The sequence below is a fragment of the Rhinopithecus roxellana genome, chromosome 5, assembly GCF_007565055.1.
Source record: "Rhinopithecus roxellana isolate Shanxi Qingling chromosome 5, ASM756505v1, whole genome shotgun sequence".
NCBI classification, from domain to species: Eukaryota; Metazoa; Chordata; class Mammalia; order Primates; family Cercopithecidae; genus Rhinopithecus; species Rhinopithecus roxellana.
In genome coordinates, this window is record NC_044553.1 from 99,751,805 (window position 1) to 99,758,048 (window position 6,244).

The 6,244-nt window shown below is 40.5% G+C and overlaps 1 pseudogene; it reads left to right on the forward strand.

Annotated features, from left to right (window-relative positions):
• Positions 1-338: 338 nt before the first annotated feature.
• Positions 339-1,021, forward strand: LOC104656935 (annotated as a pseudogene).
• The last annotated feature ends 5,223 nt before the right edge of the window (positions 1,022-6,244 follow it).

Genomic DNA, 6,244 nt, shown 5'->3' on the forward strand with positions numbered 1-6,244 from the left:
GGACTACAGTGGTGCGATCTCAGCTCACTGCAACCTCTGCCTCCCGGGTTCAAGCGATTCTCATTCCTAGCCTCCAGAGTAGCTGGGACTACAGGCACGCGCCACCACACCCAGCTAATTTTTGTATTTTTAGTAGAGACAGGGTTTCAACATGTTGGCCAGGATGGTATCAATCTCCTAACCTCAAGATCCACCCACTTCGGCCTCCCAAAGTGCTGGGGTTACAGGCGTGAGCCACCACACCTGACCTGAAGTGGTCTTATACATAATTGTGGTCAATATATAATTGTGGTCCTTTATAAATATTATCTTGTCAGTATATGTGGACCCAACAAATAGAAGACATTTTTTAAAGGCTAATTAATTTGCAGTTTTGTTAATACCTGAGCTGACTGAATTGATCATGTTTTCCACTAAATTAATAAAATCAACTGACTATTTTGGCATCGTGTCATAAAGTTCACAGATCGCGTTTCCGCCAGAACTGCCATCTTCCAGTAATTCGCCAAAATGACGAATACAAAGGGAAAGAGGAAAGGCACCCGATATATGTTCTCCAGGCCTTTTAGAAAACACGGAGTTGTTCCTTTGGCCACGTATATGCGAATCTATAAGAAAGGTGATATCGTAGACATCAAGGGAATGAGTACTGTTCAAAAAGGGATGCCCCACAAGTGTTACCATGGCAAAGCCGGAAGAGTCTACAATGTTACCCAGCATGTTGTTGGCATTGCTGTAAACAAACAAGGGCAAGATTCTTGCCAAGAGAATTAATGTACGTATTGAGCACATTAAGCACTCTAAGAGCCGAGATGGCTTCCTGAAACGTGTGAAGGAAAATGATCAGAAAAAGAAAGAAGCCAAAGAGAAAGGTACCTGGGTTCAACTGAAGCGCCAGCCTGCTCCACTCAGAGAAGCACGCTTTGTGAGAACCAATGGGAAGGAGCCTGAGCTGCTGGAACCTATTCCCTATGAATTCATGGCATAATAGGTGTTAAAATAAATAAATAAATAAAAGACCTCTGGGCTGGACAAAAAAAGTTGACTGATAAAACTTTTTCAGATCTACATAGTTACCTTATTTTTTTCCTCCAAAATACTCTTTTGACATACTAGATTCTTTATAATATATAACAATTATACTATAATCTTACTAAAACACTATGTAAGCTAGACTTTAAGATTTTTTTGCATGGATTTAAAGACAAAAGTAAAACAGACACTCTGAAGATACTATTTGGACCTTATTTAGATACTGATTCAAACCAAAAAAAAAAAAAAACATTTTAAAGACAGTTGCAAAAATATGAATGGATCTTTATGATTCCTGGATGTTAGGTGGTATTTGATGATATTAGGAAATTATTGGGATTTTAAAGGGTGGACACTGGTATTGTAGTTATGTTTGTTGTTTGCTTAAGGGTCCTTATCTCACAGAAATATACTCTGGATTCCAGCCCAGGCACATTACTAGCTCTGTCTGTGGCAGGAATTTTAACAGCTGTCCTGCCTAATCACTGGATATAAAGCCACTACAAATAGGTATGAAAACTTTTTAAAAGCTAATGCATAATGCATTGTACAAATTCAACACATGACTAAATATCATGTAATCTGTTAGAATATACATGAAATTAAAGCATCAAAACTAGCTTTGGAGTTGAAACATACAGGAAGAAATTGTTTTAATTTACATATTTCCAAGCTCTGCTGCACCTGAATATTCTGGAACATACAGGTCACATTTAGCCTCATAGGATAAATGTTAACATTGTCACTAGAATTTTTCAACATTGTCACTAGAATTTTTCTGGCTTACAAGAGCATTCTAGACAGAATTTTAAATATTTTCAAATATTGAAATATTTTAAATTTCTGAAATACTGTTTTAAATAGTTTGAACTGAAGGTAATCTAGGATGGGTGTTTTCTAGCACAAGAAAAATCCCATTCCCAGTAAATCTTCACCTTTGAAGGAAGATAAATAGCATTTCATGCAAGGATTCCTAAGTCACACTCAATCCAGAAAAGTAACCTGAGAGAAGGATTCTATTTGTATGTAGCCAAATTATGCTGCTTGTTTGTAAGACATACCCACAGCACAACCTACTGAGAAACAGATTAATGCAAAGGTCTCCTAAAACTTAGCGGCAGCATATCAGTCAAGAAAGCTAAGTGACAGGAAAAAAAGTAAAACATAGTCCGAGACAGACTGATACTCATTCCCTTTTGATAAAATTTCTCTTACTAGATGCCAGAAAGATTCATCAAATCTAAGCAGGAAGGTTCTCACTCACTCTGAGGTTAATCCCCTTAATTAAAAATATATTTCTCTATTTTGTCATAAAACTTTTAGACCCATGGAGGAGGAAACCATGCCAGAGGATGTTTGGCTTGGAAGAAGCACTGCAAGGCTTAAATTCATCAGAAAGGGATGGCATGGTTTTCAGGCATCTCATGGACACTTTTTTTTTAACCTTCCCAAATGTATCGCAAAGGTTTCTAAATTGAAAGTGTTAAGCAACTTCCATACATACTTGATGTAAACTGTGAAAATTTTCACAACTCTGTCTACATTCACTCCCCACATAATTTCATCCACTGGCACGGTTACCTGTAAGCTGATGACTCCCAGATTAGTTTCCCTGGCCCTAAAGTGCCTTCCTCCACAAGCTCCAGACTCACAGAGTTTACTTCCTTCTTAGTAATCTCCACTTGGATGTCTAAATGGGCCTCTCCAACTTAATAGGGCAATCTCTAGTCTGTATTCTTCAATAGAATTCTCTATTCTTGATTTTCACCCCCTCTAGGACTTTTCTCCCCAGTTTTTCCCATTTCCATAGATGGCATTATTGTTCACCCAATTGCTCAAATCAAAAACCAAGAGTCACTCCTGATTCCTTTTTTCTCTCACTCTCTACATCTAATCCACCAGCAACTCCTTGGCTATAACTTTAAAATACATCCTAAGGTCATCCACTTCTCTTCCTCCTCCATCTCTTCTTGCCACCATTGTCTCTCAGCTGTACTATTTCAATAGTCTTTCAGTTTATTTCTTTACTTTCCATCTTTCTCCCCTTAAAGTTCATTCTCCACACACAAATAAAAGTGCTTTTCATTTTATATGTTGTTGGGTCATACAAAAATATTCCACTGGCATCTTGTTCTTAGAATAAAATACTAACTTCCTAACATGGCCTTCAAGACAGGCATAACCTATCTCTCATACAGATACTGGAAAAAAGAAAAAAAAAAAAGATAGGCACGACCTGGCCCTGTCTACTTCTTGATCTGATCTCTCAGGCTCTCCTGTGCTCACTCCACTCCATATCATACCAGCCATCTTTCTTTCCCTGAAAATGAAAGCCCATTTCTTTCTGCACAGCGCCATATTTGTACTTGTTTCCTCTTTGTGGAATGCTATCCTATCCATATTCACATTCTTTTTTATTATTCACAACTCAGCTAAAAAAATTCACCACCTCTAAGCAGCTTTTTGGAACACATTCTATTATTATGTGTTTTCATTTTCTTTGGCATGCACTATTTGCAAGTGCCTTTTTAACATATTCATTGTTAAAATCTGTCTCCCCGCTATTAACAGAATGTAAGGTCCCACAAGATCAGACCTTGTCCGTCTTATTCTTGATTGTTTCCTGTGCACTTAGAACATGCCTAGTGAAAGGTGACAACGTGCCAGCAGCCCTCCATCGCTCCTGGCTCCGGCTGCATTTGATGAGCCCTTAAGCCTGACGCTGTGCTGTGGGGCCCCTCTATGGAGCTGGCCGAGGCAGGAGCCAGCTCCCTCTGCTCCCAGGGAGATGTGGAGGAAGAGGCGCTGGCAGGAGCCAGGGCTGCGCGCGGTGCTCTCCGACCCACGCGGGTTCCAAGTGGGCGCGGGCTCAGTGGGCCCCGCGGCTAGCGGGCACCTGCAGGGCTTGATGGGGGGACGAGCTCCCTCTGGGCTGCCACAGTGCCTGGGCTGGGTCCGGCAGAGGGTGAGAGATGAAGCTGGCTGGGTTTCTGGGCTGGGTGGAGGGACTTGGAGAACTTTTGTGTCTAGTTAAAGGGTTGTAAACGCACCAATCAGCACTCTGGATCTAGCTAAAGGTTTGTAAATACACCAATCAGCGCTCTGTGGCTAGCTAAAGGTTTGTAAAAGCACCAATCAGCGCTCTGTGTCTAGCTAATCTAGTGGGGACATGGAGAACTTTTCTGTCTAGCTAAAGGATTGTAAACGCACCAATCAGCACTCTGGGTCTAGCTAAAGGTTTGTAAACGCACCAGTCAGCAGCATGTCAAAACGGACCAATCAACTTTCTGTAAAACGGACCAATCAGCTCTCTGTAAAAGCAGCAAGATGTGGGTGGGGTCAGATAAGGGAATAAAAGCAGGCTGGGCGAGCCAGCAGTGGAAACCCTCTAGCCTTACCTTCCATGGTGGGGAAGCATTGTTCTTTTACTGTTTTGTTTGCAATAAATCTTACTGCTGCTCAGACTTTGGGTCTGCGTGGTCTTTATGTGCTGTAACACTCCCTGGGAAGGCCTGCAGCTTCACTCCTAAAGCCAGCTAGACCATGAGCCCAACGGGAGGAACAAACAACTCCGGATTTAAGGAAGGAATAACTGCAGACGCGCCGCCTTTAAGAGCTGTAATACTCACCGCAAAGGTCTGCAGTTTTACTCCTGAAGCCACGGAGACCATGAACCCACCAGAAGGAAGAAACTCCGGACACATCCGAACATCAGAAGGAAAAAACTCCGGACAGTCTTTAAGAACTGTAACACTCACCGCAAGGGTCCGCGGCTTCATTCTTGAAGTCAGTGAGACCAAGAACCCACCGATTCCAGACACACGAGCACACAGAAGACTCTCAGATATGTTTCTCAAATGAATGGCATATTAACATTTGGGTTAGCATTAATTTTACAGTATCGCTACATCTGGAAAACATTTTTCAGAGAAATTGGGTAAGGACATAAAATTTATAGACTTAAAGGGATGTGGAAAGATGTGGAAAAAAGGCTTAAATTATAAAGTTTGAAATTACAGTAACAATGCAGCAGAATAAAACAAACTGCCTCTCTAAAAAGAAACATGAAAAAAAAGTAAGATTGTTTGCATAGCTGTCAGTAAATACATGGGTATGCCTTACTTTATCAACAGCCTTGTATATTGACCAAAGTTAATTCTAATTTCTGATAAAAAACAGTTGTTTCTCCATAAGGCACTAAATGATTAGCAGATGGGGGAACGTGGCATTAGGGTACAGCTGTACCTTAGAGATACTGCAGGTTCAGTTCCAGACCACTGCAATAAAGAGAACAATACAATATAGCAGGTCACACACACTTTTTGGTTTCATAATTCATATGGATGTTTATACTGAAATGTATTAGGTGTGCAATAGCATTATGTCTAAAACATGTACAGACCTTAACTTTTAAAATATTGCTAAAAAATGCTAACAATAATCTGAGCCTTCAGCAAGTCAGTCTTTTTCCTGGTGGAGGATATCACCTCCATGTTGATAGCTGCTGACTGATGGGGGTACTGGTTGATGAAGGCTAGAGTGGATCTGGCAATTTCTTAAATGAGACAACAATGAAATTTGCTGCATCCATTCCTTCTTTTTGTGGACATTTTCCTTGTAGTATGCCATGATGTTGTATAGCTTTTTACCCACAGAACTTCTTTCAAAATTGGACTCAATTGTCTTGTACTCTGTGGCAGCTTTATTGACTTAAGTGTATGGAATATTTGAAATATTTTGTTATTTCAACAGTGTTCACAGCATCTTCAACGGGAGTAAATTCCACCTCAAAAACGCACTTTTTGACCGATCCATAGAAGCAGTTCCTCATTTGTTCAAGTTTTCTCATGAGATTGCAGCAGCACTTTAGTCACACTGTCAGGCTCCACTTCTGATTCTAGTTTTCCTGCTATTTCTACCACATATGCAGTGACCTCTTCCGCTGATGTCTTAGACCCCTCAAAATCATTCCATGGATTCCATCCATGGAATCCACTCCTTACAAAGTACTTACAAAGTTGATACCTTGATCTCCTCCTGTGAATCACAAATACTCTGAATGGCATCTAGAATGGTGAATCCTTTTCAGGTTTTCACTTTACTTTTCCCAAATCCATCAGATGAAACGCTATCTATGGTAGCGATAGTCTTATAAAATGTATTCCTTAAACAATAAGACTTGAAAGTCAGCTTCCATTGAGCACGGAGCAAG